Source organism: Lissotriton helveticus, chromosome 3_1 (genome assembly GCF_964261635.1).
Source record: "Lissotriton helveticus chromosome 3_1, aLisHel1.1, whole genome shotgun sequence".
In the NCBI taxonomy this organism is placed as follows: Eukaryota; Metazoa; Chordata; class Amphibia; order Caudata; family Salamandridae; genus Lissotriton; species Lissotriton helveticus.
The window spans coordinates 1,909,424,099-1,909,439,823 of NC_136061.1; the positions used below are offsets into that span (position 1 = coordinate 1,909,424,099).

The 15,725-nt window shown below is 47.3% G+C and overlaps 1 protein-coding gene across 1 annotated transcript in view; it reads left to right on the forward strand.

The window, feature by feature from the left end:
• The first annotated feature begins 10,234 nt into the window (after nucleotides 1-10,234).
• SLC67A1 (solute carrier family 67 member 1) overlaps nucleotides 10,235-15,725 on the forward strand; it is a 1,118,404-nt gene continuing 1,112,913 nt past the window's right edge. Inside the window, exon 1 of the mRNA XM_078682895.1 lies at nucleotides 10,235-10,349. The gene's annotated coding sequence lies outside the window, so the exon portion shown is untranslated. The remainder of the gene's footprint in view (nucleotides 10,350-15,725) is intronic.

Consider the following 15,725-nt stretch of genomic DNA (forward strand, 5'->3'; position numbering starts at 1 on the left):
GTGGTAGCGATACCCAAGTCTTTGCAAAATTGTTTAAGTTCTTTATGGGTATACTCCTCTAACAGGTTTTTCTGGAATTCTGCGGTCGTTCCGGCTTCCTTAGTAGTCATCGTGGCTGTGGGTCTCTGTCAGTAGTGACGTGTTACTTGCTGTACGATTTGCGTGGGCTCGGATCCCGTCGCTTGCCACCAATGTTGGAAAGGCGACCCCCGGGGGAGACAGAAGGTGTCTGACTGTCTGCCCGAGTCCCACCTCTCTCTATGGAATAGGCCGAGCGCCGTAGGGAGGCCTCCTTGGCTCCGCTCCGCTCCTACAATCGTACCAGCAGAGTAATCCCACTACTTACAGATAGACACCACACAGGAAGGATATTCACAAGGATCTTTATATAAGTAATCAACGCAAGTTCTTGGCAGGGTAGCAGCAAGGATCGAGGGATCCGTAATGTCGTGGTCTCGGGGAAAGGGGGTAGCGGGACAGTCTTGGCACCCACTGGTGCGTGGATAGTTCAAGGGTGTAGGCCGCGACCGCGTCAGCAGGGCCTCGGAGATAGTTCAGCTTGGTCAGGCCGCGACAGCGTCAGCAGGGCCTTGAAGGTGGTTCAGCTTGGTCAGGCCGCGACAGCGTCAGCAGGGCCTCGAAGGTGGTTCAGCTTGGTCAGGCCGCGACAGCGTCAGCAGGGCCTCGAAGGTGGTTCAGCTTGGTCAGGCCGCGACAGCGTCAGCAGGGCCTCGAAGGTGGTTCAGCTTGGTCAGGCCGCGACAGCGTCAGCAGGGCCTCGAAGGTGGTTCAGCTTGGTCAGGCCGCGACAGCGTCAGCAGGGCCTCGAAGATAGTTCCAGGTGCAAGAGTTCGGATCAGGATCAGCCGCGACGAGGTCAGCAGGGCTTCGTCTCCAAGATACAACTCCCGCCCTAATCCAGGGCTGGCCCAGATATAGGACTGGAGGGCTTTGATGTCCGGACCCTCGCGCCTGGGGTTCAGAGGGGCCGAGATGAAGGGGTCCAGACACCCAGCAGGGGGGCGGAGCCAGCGCCCAGGGAGCCGGGAGAGCGATCGATACCAGGCGTCCGGGGGCGGTGGGAGGCCCATCGAGACTCTCCTCCTCCGGGATCTGGTCGAGTGGCCACTTTACCACCTAGGAGGATCCTGGTGCCTCAATGTCTGGGCTTCGTTGGGGCCGGGCCCGGGATGGCTGTGGCCACGTGTTCGGGGCGTGAGGGTCTCAAGATGGAGTCAGCCCGGAAAGGGTGGCCTGGTCAGGGTGCCAGGCTGGCAGCGTTGGCGAGCAGGTTCGGCCGGGGTACCCGGGAGGGGGAGAGCTGTAGGTGGCCGGGGAGGCTGCTCGCGCCGAGGGTTCGTGCATGTGCGTGTCAGGGGGGTCGATAGTAGGTAAATGGAGGGCCGATGTCGTCCGGGGCCCTCCAGGCGGACGGGGTCGGACCACGCCACGAGGCCGTGTCCAACATAGACCATTATTATGTTTCAGTTGATGTTTGAAACCCCTCTGTTATTAAAATGACTGTCTTGTACCCGAAATGGCTGAGGTTGATTAGTGCGCTTCAGTGTATCATGTCTTAAAAAACTTCCCCTCTAATATAAAAAAAAACATAACGGGTGCCCATATAATTTAGTTCAATATTGCATTTGAGGGGTTCTGGTGACATCATGAACCAGGATGCCAAAGGCTGAGACGTTTGTAAATGTCACCAGTACCTCGAGATGGCAGTATAGGACCAAATCACACATTCACGAGATTCTGTAGTTGCAGTGTACTGATTTAATGTAGTTGCCAAATGATTTGCATACTTTGAAGATTTCACCATAAATGTTGCTACCTGCTCAAATGGATGAAACTATTATTACAGAGAATGTACCACATACTTTTCATTTTTTGTTGCATCATTTAAATATCATTTTTGCTGCCTAATCCAGTCTTCAATTCTGCTTATTTTTAGTAATCCTAACAATAGTGAAGCTTTGCATTGTATTTTAGAAGCTGTCAATAATATGATGAAATCCATATTTCATTGTAGTTTCTATTGAAAACCAAATTTATTATGCTTATGTCGTTGGCGACCCTGCATGAATCTATACAAAAAAGAGTACATTTGGTTTAGGATCCAGCATATCATGTTTTGCGTACATCTGTCTGAGGTAGGTAAATGAAGGGGGGGTGGGATAAAAAAAAGGTGTTTCCTATTTTAATTCCCATTTTAAAATTTACTGTCTGCTACAGACAAAAATGCTACATGGAATTACAACAAACTGAGCATGAAACAAGAGGCGGGTCTTGACTCAGGGCATTGGGACTCTGCTAACTCAGTTTTGTGAGTTATGTGAATAGTAATTGCTAAGAGTAATTGCCATCCGCATGACATTTCTAAGTAAACAGCGGATGTTCCTCCAGAGGCACATGCGCAAAAAGTGCATGTGCTGTCAATCGACCGAGGGATACTGTGTGTGCCTGCACGTTGGCGGTCACCCTTACCGCTTGCCGAGGAGAAGAACTGGTCGCCTCTGTCCCGCCTGACGAGTTCTCCCGCCGCCGCGCTGGTGTCAACTGCGGGCGGAGCGAGGAGAAACTCGCTTTCCCAGGGGCCTCCACACCGGCGCACCTGGAACGCGTCACACTCTAGCGCCAGGAGGCGCTACTAAGGAGGGGCTCGCCCGGCCAATTGTGGCTGTTGTCAATCGACCGAGGGATACTGTGTGTGCCTGCACGTTGGCGGTCACCCTTACCGCTTGCCGAGGAGAAGAACTGGTCGCCTCTGTCCCGCCTGACGAGTTCTCCCGCCGCCGCGCTGGTGTCAACTGCGGGCGGAGCGAGGAGAAACTCGCTTTCCCAGGGGCCTCCACACCGGCGCACCTGGAACGCGTCACACTCTAGCGCCAGGAGGCGCTACTAAGGAGGGGCTCGCCCGGCCAATTGTGGCTGCTGTCAATCGACCGAGGGATACTGTGTGTGCCTGCACGTTGGCGGTCACCCTTACCGCTTGCCGAGGAGAAGAACTGGTCGCCTCTGTCCCGCCTGACGAGTTCTCCCGCCGCCGCGCTGATGTCAACTGCGGGCGGAGCGAGGAGAAACTCGCTTTCCCAGGGGCCTCCACACCGGCGCACCTGGAACGCGTCACACTCTAGCGCCAGGAGGCGCTACTAAGGAGGGGCTCGCCCGCAACGCGGGACGCGAGCGGGACGCCCAGGGCGAAGCCCGGGCAAAGGGCGGGCCCTCTACGGCCCTCATCGGCCAGAAGAGGCTGGGCTGGGCCAGTGGTCCTGGTATAAGGATTACGTAAGTCACTGTTTCTGTTTTGTATCTACTTTGCCATTACCTCTCATCACTGAATGGCAACTGCGGCTACAAGCCCTGCTCTAGTGGGGTTGGTCAAAAACATTACTAATCGAACACTGGACGATTACTTTCTCAAACCAGCCGTAGAAGGTAACAAGGAGCTCATGTTAGCTGAGAGGAGGGCAGACCGCCGTCGCTCTATTGAGCGTATCAAAAACAGAACCTTCTCAGAACCTTTAATGTCTGTTTCTTTGGTCGACGATCTGATTAGCCCCTCTGCAGACAACATCTCACTGACTCCCAGTGTACCCTTGCTCCTTCAAGAATGTTTAGCTCCGGCAGTGTCACCCACCCAAACCCAACTAACCACTCCAACAGTGACCAATGCCCTTATTAACACTCCTAAGATCCTGATATCTCCTACAATAAGGCCTGGTAAAGTTGTAAGAGGCAAAAACCCGAGGCTAGTGACACAAAAAATGCATGGGCCCCCTCCACCTAAAAGAAGAAGGAAAACAACAACTGTGAATAAGCCCAAAATAAGTCACACCGAGTTTGGTAAAAAGATGAACACTGTTATTATAACACCAACGGGAGCTCCTGACACCAATCAAGCCATAACAGTCAGTTCTACTCCCCCGACATCTCCAGCTCAAGTAACTACAGAATTAGACACTACCCACATCCAGATGGAGGAGGATTCGCAATCCGCCACCCCTAAGTCACTTCTGGACAATATTGAATTGATTATACGTAGCTATATGCTTGCATTGGCAGAAAGATTTAAGGGGATGGAGCTAAGACTAGGTAAAATTGAGGGGGACCTGACTGTGTTAGGGAATTTTGTACGTTCACAAGGACAACCTAAAGTACAACACCAACAAGTCATTACAACAACTCAATCCCTCCTAAAAAATACTGTGGGTCTTACACTTTCTAAACCCAGTACAAGCATTAGCCAGGCAGCTGTAGCAACCCCAGCTGCCTCTAACCCCCTAAATGTGGCCCCGAAAGCACATGGTGGCAATACCTGTAATAACTCTTCATCAACAGCCCCATCTGCTGTTCGGGGTAGACCTACTACTTTAATACCACCCAGTAACACAACCACTATTCCATCCAGGGAACCTAGTACTCTCCCGGATAGACTCCCTAGACCTGAAGGGAAGGAGAATAATTGGGGTAGTGGGGGCCAGCCTAGGATACCACCTACAGAACTCCCTCCAGAAGCATTACCGTATGTGGTTATACTTACCGGGGTCCCGGAACTGCCTAATGGTAAACGAGAGGGATACTCACAATTAAAAAATAAAATAACGCATTGGCTCTCTCTCTATAGACCTAAACCCATTGCGATAAATGGAGAGATAGTCCATGTCCGGCGCCTGTCTTGGTTGGGGGGTAGAGCGAAGGACATCGGCGGCGATGTCGTGGTTATAAACTTTAGAGACAGAAAAGCTGTATATCATATCTTGAACTGGCCATACGGCAATGAAAAGAATTGTATAGTACCACGCCCCCTGACGTACTTTTACCCCAGATCCACTGTCTTCCCCCCACAACATCTTAATAACAATATCTTCACCACTTCCCAACTCCTTAACGTTGAGTCTGCTCTGAATCCTGCATACATGTACCAACCGGCTCCATCATCAGTTATACATGGGTGGAACACTATACCTTTTCATCATAAAACAGGCCTAAATGGGAATATGTCAAATTTGTTACCATTTACGCCCTTAGAGCTCTCTAACAGGTTCGAGGCCTTTAGCGGCCTGGAGGATTGTGACTGATGTTTAAGGAGTGCAGAAGCTATGGGGGGTGGGGAAAGTGCTTCATGTCCCACAAGGTTACCTGTGAAGCTGGGGCGTCGTCGCAGTGAAAAAGATGCATACACTGCTTTAAAAACTGTTGATAAAAATAGTAGTTCCCCTAAAGTACCTTTTACAGTGTTCTCTGGGGAAACTGAGGTGCCTTCAATACTACTACAAGACACAAGGCCAGTAAATGGTGACACCGAAAGTGGTGCCGACAAGACAGAAAGCACAGCAGGCAACCACGAAAACCACCCCAGTACACTATTGTTAACTATGGATTCCCCATCCAAAATCGAGAACTCTCATATCCAGCACGGGGCATCTGTCCCTATATCCGAGCACAGGGAGTCAATTGCTATGAGCACCACGGGTTTGGCGGCAGCAGGCGCAGTGTTGCCTACCCCAACATCTACCCCATTTACTAGAGAGCCTGTCATTTGCCCTGCACCCGAAGACTGTGTAAATTTAATCTCATGGAATATCGCAGGCTTGGCAAATAAGTTACGAGACCCAGTATGGCTAACATTCATCAGAAAATTTAGCATAGTGTGCCTTCAAGAAACTTGGATAGAGAATAAAAACGTCCATATCGAGGGTTTTCTAAGCTTTATCAACCCAGCGGTTGCCTCGACTAGGGGCAGAGCCAAGGGTGGCTTGGCCATTTTCATTAACCTAGGCCTGCGCTGCAATATAAGCAACTGCCACAATGTTAATTTGAATATACAGAAGATTGACATAAAAAATGGTAAGAATGTGTTGACACTGGTTAACTTTTATAACGCTAATAGTAGTAACGAAGTTTGTAACATTGCCTCCCTAATTGATATATTGAGCAAAAATGTTCACACTGTATCACGGTATTTGTTGATAGCAGGCGACTTTAATGTCCAACCATGTGGTAATCCAGCTAGTACGCCAATGGGGTCCTTAGGGTGTAATATTGAGGAAGGTTTTCACTTCTTCCATAGTAGGGGCGGTAAGAATTTAAACGACTTAGTGAATGAATACAACTTGACTGTAGCCATGTCGTTGGTCCCCGATACAAAAATCTTTGACACCCCAACCTTTAAAGGACATGGGCAGGGATCCTTCATTGATCATATATTAATATCCCCAGATGTTGTTTATTGGGTCTCGCACTTTACTATCCTCACTAGTGTATACAGTGATCATAATCCCCTTCTCTTAAACTTGGGTGGACCATTATTAGCAAAACGACAGCCACGCACCGACCATGGTACGCTAAGGTGCGTAAATGGCAGGCGTCGCATTAGATGGTCAATGATAAATCAAGATACCCTGTATACTAACATAACCAGCGCATGTGAAGAGGAGCTGTCTGTTTGCTTATCGTCTGTATCAACCCCCGCGAACATCTTGTCCAGGTTCGAGGGGCTGGTCACCAAAATTGGCTCCATGCTCACAGCGCCTACAAAGGGACATAGTGAGAATAATTCCAAATGGTTTGATTATAACTGCTCAAAGGCAAGTAGGGATTTGAAACACGCACTAAAAACCAAACCCAGAGATTGTGACTTGATAAAAAATCTCCGTATGGCCTATAGGAAAGCCATAGCTATCAGAAAAAAGGAAATTAAGGCTAACGTTATTGAATCCCTTTTAGACCCTTCAGTGTTGGGGAACAGCAGCAAGTTCTGGCAAATAATTAACAAACCTTTGTTTGACAACCCAAACGACACAGCCCTTGGAACAAACATACCAGAGGGGAAGTGGGTGTCCCATTTCAGCACAATTTTTAAGAGTAATGAGCACCGGGTAGACTACGATGTTTTATCTTCAACTGCGACTCCACTGTGTTTCACAGTACAAGAGACTGCTAGGGGAATACAGGGTCTAACTATCAACAAGGCCCCAGGTCCGGATGGATTGCCGCCGGACCTGTTTAAGTCCAGCATCCCTTTCTGGGCTCCGGTTCTCACGGCTGTAATAAACGCAGCAGTGACAGGATGCCCAAGTATTTGGGGTCTCTCGACTATAGTCCCCATTTTTAAGAAGGGCGATCGCAGCAGCCCGTTATGTTACAGGCCAATCTCTTTAATAAATTCAGTAGTTAAAGTGGTGGGGGGTGTAATTCTTAACAGGTTATCTACTTGGGCTAAAGATAATAACATCCTTTCACCCATACAATACGGGTTCAGACCAGGCCACTCGACCATTACGCAGTGCCTGAACCTATACCTTATCCTAAGCAAGTATACACTGGCGAGACAAGGTACTGTCTACATGGCATTTATGGACCTGTCGTCCGCATTTGACTGTGTAGACAGAAGCCTATTATGGGCTGCTTTGTTGAGAATGGGTGTAGAGAGGAACCTTGTCAACTTCCTCGCTGATCTGCATACAGATACCAGAGCGAACGTCCGTTACTCCCAAGACCTTAATGTAACGGACGAATTCAAAATAAATCGGGGTGTCCGACAAGGCTGCATCTTGGCCCCATTTTTATTTAACCTGTATATTAATGAACTGGAGGAATTTCTTCTTAACGTAGAAGCAGATTACCCCTTAGTTGAGCGCAAAGGGGTACCTGTATTACTCTACGCAGACGATGCTGTTCTTATTTCTAGAACAGCAATCGGTCTGCAGAAACTATTAAACTCCTTCCACAAATTCATGGAGTCACGTGGCTTAAGCATAAATAATACCAAGTCCTACGCTATGAAAGCAGGTAAGGGTGTTTTGAAAACTGACCATTTCAGTATAAATGGGGAGAAAATTCCATCAACCAACTCCTTCTCTTACCTCGGGGTCCTGCTAGATCACAAATTATCATGGGGCCCAGCAGTCTCCAAGAAGAAGGGAGAAACAATAAGGGTCAATGCGGCCATTCTTGGCTTTGCAAAAAAAATCGGCAATTGCCCGATGGTCGCATCGCTTAAACTGTACCAGGCAAAAAGCGTGGCTGTTGCCTGCTATGGGAGTGAGCTCTGGGGTTATCGTAAGATTAAAGACCTAGAGGTCACAGAAAATAACTTCCTAAAAAAGATTCTGAGACTCCCCAGGGGCATTGGGAACTACTCGGTACACGAGGAGCTGGGGATCCCCTACTTAGGTGACAGAATAGCAGTAAGCCCTGTTATATGTTGGTTGAATTGCTGGCTGAACAACGACATTCCATTAACACATGCTCTACTGAAAGAAGCCTTACAGCTAGATGGGAGGTTTAAAGTACCGTGGGTGAAGTACATAAAGGACAGCCTAACGGCAATCGATCGACAGGATCTGTTCTATGCCCCAAACTTAATTACAAAATCTGATGTGAGCTCGGTTAAGAATGCTATACTACTGTTAAGAGGTACTGACAGAGAAGAGGTTGAGATACAGAAGGTCAGTGTTAGGAAACACCTATTATTAAAAACTTGCTTGCAAATGGAACCTTACCTGACATGGCCTATGTCAAGCTATGAACGATTTCTGTTAACAAGGTTCCGCTTTGACCTCTATCATCTTCTACTGGCAGTCCCAAGTGGGGCTCAACGGGGCGAAGTGTTGCCAGCTTGTGGCTGCGACGGAAAGTCTCCTCAAGATCTGGCACACTTCCTTTTTATCTGCCCCTATTACTCCACCCCACGGAAATTATACCTTAAACCGTGCCTTAAAAAGTTGAGTTTTACACAAATTAAACCTGCACTTTATTACTTACAACTACTGAATAGCGATTGCACTTTATTTGTATGTAACTTTCTTAAAAAAGCCATCTGCTTTAGGAAAAGCATGGATGGCTAACCATGCTGCAAAAATTTTAGGTGATTTTTAAGATTACAGTTATTTATATTTTTAACTATATATTGCCCATGCTCATACTGTTTGATATATTGTACTGTAACTGTGTCATTATCTGTCATTTGAATTTAATTGTTTGTAATGTTTTTTATTTATTGTGTGCTTATAAATTGTACTTTTATGATTGTAAAACCTACAATCGAATAAAGATTCTGAACTGAACTGAACAGTGTATTGATTTAATGTAGTTGCCAAATGATTTGCATACTTTGAAGATTTCACCATAAATGTTGCTACCTGCTCAAATGGATGAAACTATTATTACAGAGAATGTACCACATACTTTTCATTTTTTGTTGCATCATTTAAATATCATTTTTGCTGCCTAATCCAGTCTTCAATTCTGCTTATTTTTAGTAATCCTAACAATAGTGAAGCTTTGCATTGTATTTTAGAAGCTGTCAATAATATGATGAAATCCATATTTCATTGTAGTTTCTATTGAAAACCAAATTTATTATGCTTATGTCGTTGGCGACCCTGCATGAATCTATACAAAAAAGAGTACATTTGGTTTAGGATCCAGCATATCATGTTTTGCGTACATCTGTCTGAGGTAGGTAAATGAAGGGGGGGTGGGATAAAAAAAGGTGTTTCCTATTTTAATTCCCATTTTAAAATTCACTGTCTGCTACAGACAAAAATGCTACATGGAATTACAACAAACTGAGCATGAAACAAGAGGCGGGTCTTGACTCAGGGCATTGGGACTCTGCTAACTCAGTTTTGTGAGTTATGTGAATAGTAATTGCTAAGAGCAATTGCCATCCGCATGACATTTCTAAGTAAACAGCGGATGTTCCTCCAGAGGCACATGCGCAAAAAGTGCATGTGCCAGAGGTCATTTTTATTCTTTTTTTTTTAACTCTTGGGAGCTGACCTAGTACCAGCATCCGCCTGCAATTCTCTGGGGTTTCAAGAGATCACCCACTGATGAAGCTCAGCCGCGTCACTTTTTAAAGTAGCCCTAGGTGCACTACTTCCTGGTGCTCCTTGCCAATCATTACAGGATGCTATGTGAAATTTCCCCACCACCCCACCTTTCCCAAGTTTTCACAGGGTGAGTTGGATTCGGGGCAGAAAGCATAACTGACCCAAAGCAACCCTGGGGTGAGTTGGCAAGGGTGTGGTTACAGCATGCTGCCAATGTGCGAATGAATAGAATGTGACCTGGGGGCATAGATCCCTGAGGCTTGCAACTTGTGACTGTTTGACATCGGGTCACATGAATACTGCAACAGATACACTGCGCGTGCTCTAGAGTGCACAGTGTATCTATTAAGAGCATTTCTCAGTCTCCTCGCTCCTCAGAGCATTACACTAGTGCACTCCTGGAGCACTGAAGGCCAAGGAAAGGTCAGCCCTTGATGCCATTGTAACGTGACGGGGCCACTCTACTGCTGTGCGAGTCTTTCATTTTTGAGGACCTTCTGTAAGGTAAGCCGGGGATCCGAGCCCTCGTGCCAGCCAGCGCGAGCTTGCTTTCATTCTCAAGGCTGGTGGAGAGCATGCCGGGAGTTTCTCTACTTTCCATGCGCACCTCCTGAGCTCAATTATTTCAAGGCGCTCTCATATGTGCTTATGAATTTATCAACACACATGAGAGCGCCTTGAAGGACATGAGTTCAGAATATGATCTGTACAGGAAGGAAACCTTTTTTGTGTAGGGCACGTCCTGAGCTGACATATTTCAAGGCGCGCTCATATGTATTAATGAAGTCATTAGCGCTGAGCGCCTTGAAATAGCTGCGCTCAGGATGTGCGCTGTGCACAAGAGGTTACCTTTTTGTACAGCGAACATCCTGAATTGAGGTATTTGGAGGGGCTCTGATATGTGCCAATGAAGCCATTAGCACACTTGACAGCACCTTCAACCCGTGAGCTCGGGATGTGCACTAATGGCGATGGAAGGATAACTCTTCCCTCCGCTCTCTTCAATGTTCAAAAAAGTGTATCTCTTTGACATGTGGGAGTGTTCCCCTTTAATACATCTGATTACATACTGGATAAAGAGCATTTCTAATAAAAGAGGTGCCGTGATAGTTTTTAAACATGAATTGCCATCAATGAACTAAAAAGCAAGCTTCTTGTCATGTGTACCCCATATTTGGCCCCGATTCGTATTAGAGATGGTGCACCAGCAACCAAGAGGGTTTTCTTCAGCGTACAATCTGAACTTGCTCATTTGAAACTGTTCTCTTATGTGATCATACAAAACAAGAGGTTCGGTCAGAAAATATAGTCACTTCCAGTCACACAATGTATTGTATTGTATTGTTATTGCATTTATATAGCGCTTACTACCCCTGACGAGGCGTCGAAGCGCTTTTTCGGTGAGTAGCACGCTACTCCGGTACCTATAGAGGATTAGTGTTGAATTAGTATAGAGAAACATGCAAGTACATTTTAAGTGGGGGATAGGCTAGTCAGTTATTTGGATTTGGAATGATCGCAGAAGGATAGAGGAGGAAAAAAGGTTTGTATTTATATAGCGCTTGTTACCCCTGATGGGGTGTTGAAGCACGCTACTCCGGAAGCCCATAAAGGATTAGTGGTGAATTAGTATGGTGAAATATGAAAGTAATCTCAGTGGTGGATATTAGTCAGTTATTTGGAGTGAGAAGGATAGCGGAGGGATAAAAGGGAAAGAAAGGTTTGCATTCATATAGCACTTGTTACCCCTGATGGGGTGTTGAAGCATGCCACTCCGGAACCCATAAAGGAACAGTGGTGAATTAGTATAGTTGAATATGGAATTTGAGAAGTGAACATGTTAGTCTGGTAATTTTGATTGAAAAGGATAGTGGAGGGATAAAAAAGTGAAGGATATTCTTTTTTTTTGGTTTTAGGTTTTAGCAGTAGGAGGAGGCTTTTAGATGAGTAAATAGGAGTTTTGGAGGGGAGGAGTCAGAGGGAAGAGTTTAGAAATGTTTGTTTTGGGGGATAGGTATAGTAGAAAGAGGTGTCAGATGATACAAGGAGGGGTAGAGTAGGAGAGAGTCAAGAAAGTGTTATTTGGGGATCATAGTAATGGTTTGATGTTTGGGATAAATGAGAGTGAGCACCATATACTCTTAATGGCAGCTCTGCACTTACAATGCCTAAGAATGGGCGTAGACACTGTAGGGGTACAGGGCTCATGCACATGTACCCTCACCACTGGCATAGGGCACCCAGCTAGAGGTGTGACTGATCTATGCCAGGGCACTGGGTTTTAGGCATGGCACACAGGGATGTGTCAGAAAAACAGAAGTGTCCCTAGGATCTACTGTTGACGTAGATGTGGTCTAAAGGAATTGGTTGCCCACCGTAATTATTTAATGGCACAGCCACCGTAAAACACACCTAAAATGTCATCCTAAATAAAAACATTCCATGTATGTAGGAAACCTCAAATAGATAACAGCATGCAATTTGAACACTCACTAGGAGATAGTGCTTTTTGGACTTGTGACAGCCTGTAAAAATACTACAACAAATACATTTTTGGCAAAACTGTAATATAGAATTAAACATGAATTTATTGCACTTCACAGGGATGTGTGCCATGTCGACTCTTTACTTTGTTCTGCACCATAACACGCAGTCTGTAAAAAAAAAAAAAGAGGTGTGCGTGTGCACACACACACACACACACAGGGCATCTAAGGGTGGCACAATAAGTGCTGCAGCCCTTAGAGGTCTTCCCCTGTCACAGTGCCATGGGTACCTGTGGTAACATTTACCAGGGGCTGACCTGTGGCCAGAGATGTCAATTGGGTTAGTTTTGGGGAAAGAACACAGGCCCTGGGAACCTGATGGTAGGGACCCAGGGCAGACCAAGAAAAAGTGCATCAATAGTCTGGCAAAAAGTGGGGGTGGTCACTGCAACAGAAACCCACTTATCTACACCAATGGTTTTGGGACTGTTTTCGGATCTGATATGGTTTTCAGTGCCGAGTTGTGATGATCGGAGCCGGACTTGGTCTTCGACCTCGAAGGCTTTGGCTCAGTGCCTGATTTGGAATGGGGCTTTACAGAGCCGGAAGGTTTTTTGGTAGGCTTTGGTGCAGAGCCAGGAGGCGGGGCGTCGGAAACCTGGTCTCGGTGCCAACCGGGGCCAGAGGGCACGGGTTAGTCTGGAGCCTTCTTTTTTGGTTGAGTTGGGGCGAGGTAGGGCCTGTACTTACAGTACGTTGTCTCTGTGGGATGTCTTCATCCTTCTCGGAGCCATCGTCTGAGAGGGAGATCTCTTCTTGCTTCTCTTTGCCTCCGATAGGGCTGTCGACCTCTTCATCCAATTCAGGTCTGAAGAGGTCCCGAATGTAGCCTGTGTGTTGGCTCTGCATGTTGCGTTGTCTGGCTAGACGGTCACGAAAAGTCTTTTTGGAGCGGAAAGCTCGGCACGCGTCTCAGTCCTGTTCACTGTGTTACGGTGACAGACAAAGGTTGCACACCTCATGTGAATCAGTGCGTGGATATTTTTCGCGTGGCACAGAGGAGAGAATTTAAAAGGAGTTTGTTTCTTCAACTGTGAGTCGGACCGGGGCTAGACCCAACAGCCTACCAGGAGCTCTACCTATTGAAAAGAGTTTTGTAAGAACATGATCCGCGAAGAATGGATAACGCGATCGAGAACAATACAGTCGAGGTTGAGTGTTGTACGCACCGAGGGAAACCGAAGGATTGGCGTCGAACCAGAGCGCACCGAGTCACATCCGAAACCCATGGCGGAAAAAAACAATCTGAAGATGGAGTCAATGAACATGCGCACTATCACCAAAAGGAGGAGTCACCTACCTCGTGACTAGGAAGACTTCTTCTAAGAAAAACAAAGTGCAAACATCCGGACCCAACACTAGATGGCGATCTATGCATAAGCATGTGATCTACAGCTCACATGCCTCGAACATACCAATTTCTGGGGTACTGACCCCTTGCAGCAGCCAAGGCTTGTTGTGACCAGACCAGACACCAACGCCGAGGAAGACCGACCTGCTCGCCGTGAGACTTCAGAGCCAGTGAGACCCACTTTGTGAGTGGCCCAGCTGTCCTGTATGCCTCTTCGGCAGAAATAAACACAAAGAAGCGATTCTGTGACAGCTGCCATCAGACGTCTCAAAGCACATATGCACTCGTGTTCCAGACCCAGAGTCTAAAGGAGGTGATGGTGCCCACATGGTCCACAGAGCAAAGCCCACGCTCGGATGTGCCCAGACTAGATATCCAGTCGCCACCTGCAGCCTCTTTCTTCAGGCCCAGTCCATCCGCGAGAGATTCCAGCACCAGACCCGATGCCAAAAGACACTGCACCTGAGTCCCGCAGCCCGAGAAGTGAATCCTGTGTGCCCTTGGGTCTTAAGGGTTGAGCCCCCATGTGGGTACCCGAGACTGGCCTCCCAGTCCCTGCTTGCAGCCTTTTTGTAACCAGATGGTTCTCCCATTGAAGTGTATGGGGCACCCAACGCTGTGACACCTCTACACCCAGATGCCCCCCAAGGCCCCTGCGGTGACCTGTTGGTGTGGCCTTGGACCATACCCTATACTCACCTCAAGTACAGGAGAACAACCCCGTAATTCGCTGAGAAGTGCCCAAATGAGGCAAGATGGCGCCCGTACGCAGAGCCGTATCGGACGTGTGAGCCCTTCGCTCCACTGACTCACTGACTCACAGGTTTTCTTTATGCGAGTTACCAGTGAGATACCAGGAGGTATTTGAAAGCTGCCATAGCCAAATCTGGAAGGTATCTGAAGCTGCAAGTGCCGATAGTGAATGACCCAGAGATTGAAAAAAAAAACCATCAAGTGGCGTATGAGCGGCTTTTTTTTTTTTTTCATACCTGCAACGCTGTAAACGCTGTAAACGCCGAAAACACCGAAAACGCTGAAGACGCTGAATGTTGAAGACGTCGTTCGCTTTAAGACGCTGAGCACTGAACGCTGCTGCGGTAACTGATCACAGCATTGACAGCCCTGACGAGACTTCGTCGAGCCTGGTGGGCGGTTTCCCACACAGGTGCCGTGAGTCTCCGACGCTTCGAGCACCGCGTCCTGGCATTCAGGGAAGAGAAAGGAACCGCAAAAGGAGCTGCAAAAGGATCAGTTACTATGGCGCCTAAAGGAACACGCAAAAAACGAGACCTAGAGGCCAGTACAACTGTGAGTACGAGTGGTGCAGAGAAAGTCATGAGTGGAGTTGCACAAAAAAAAATGGGGGGAGTGATCCCAGCTGAAAATCCCAACTTAGTTAAACAAACGATTTCTACCTTATTTATGGCGGTAGAAGAGAAAAAACGCAAGGAAGCGATGCGCAGCCCTCTCCAGACAGTATCAGAAATAGTTAATGGAGAGTCTACCTTGCTGATAGTGGAGGAAGGGTTGCAAGGTGAGCATCTAACTACTGCAGTGCCTCAAATTGTTGTTACGCCAGTAGTTGCTGCATCGGCGAATGAAAACTCAGCTACCACTCCCTCAGGAGGTGATCTCAGCTCCGGCCAACCGGGGAGAACTGTCACAGAGTCTGTGGAAGGGCTTAGTATGACAGGACCAAATCTGGATACAAATGTAATTAACGAGACAGAATCACTGGATTTTTATTCAGTCTCTGAGAATTCAGCCTCCTCATGTGAAGATCTGGCTGTTCAATACTCTAAACAAATGCGTTTGGAGGAAGGTGAGAGCGAAATTGATGATGATGACGAAGCCGAGGAATATATTGAAGACAGCCCCAATACAGTGGGAGGTGAAGGGGATGCCTCTATAACTGAGGGGGCAACAGGAGGTTGTCAAGTAGAGCTAACTGACAATATTACTTTAGCTACGATTTATCAGACA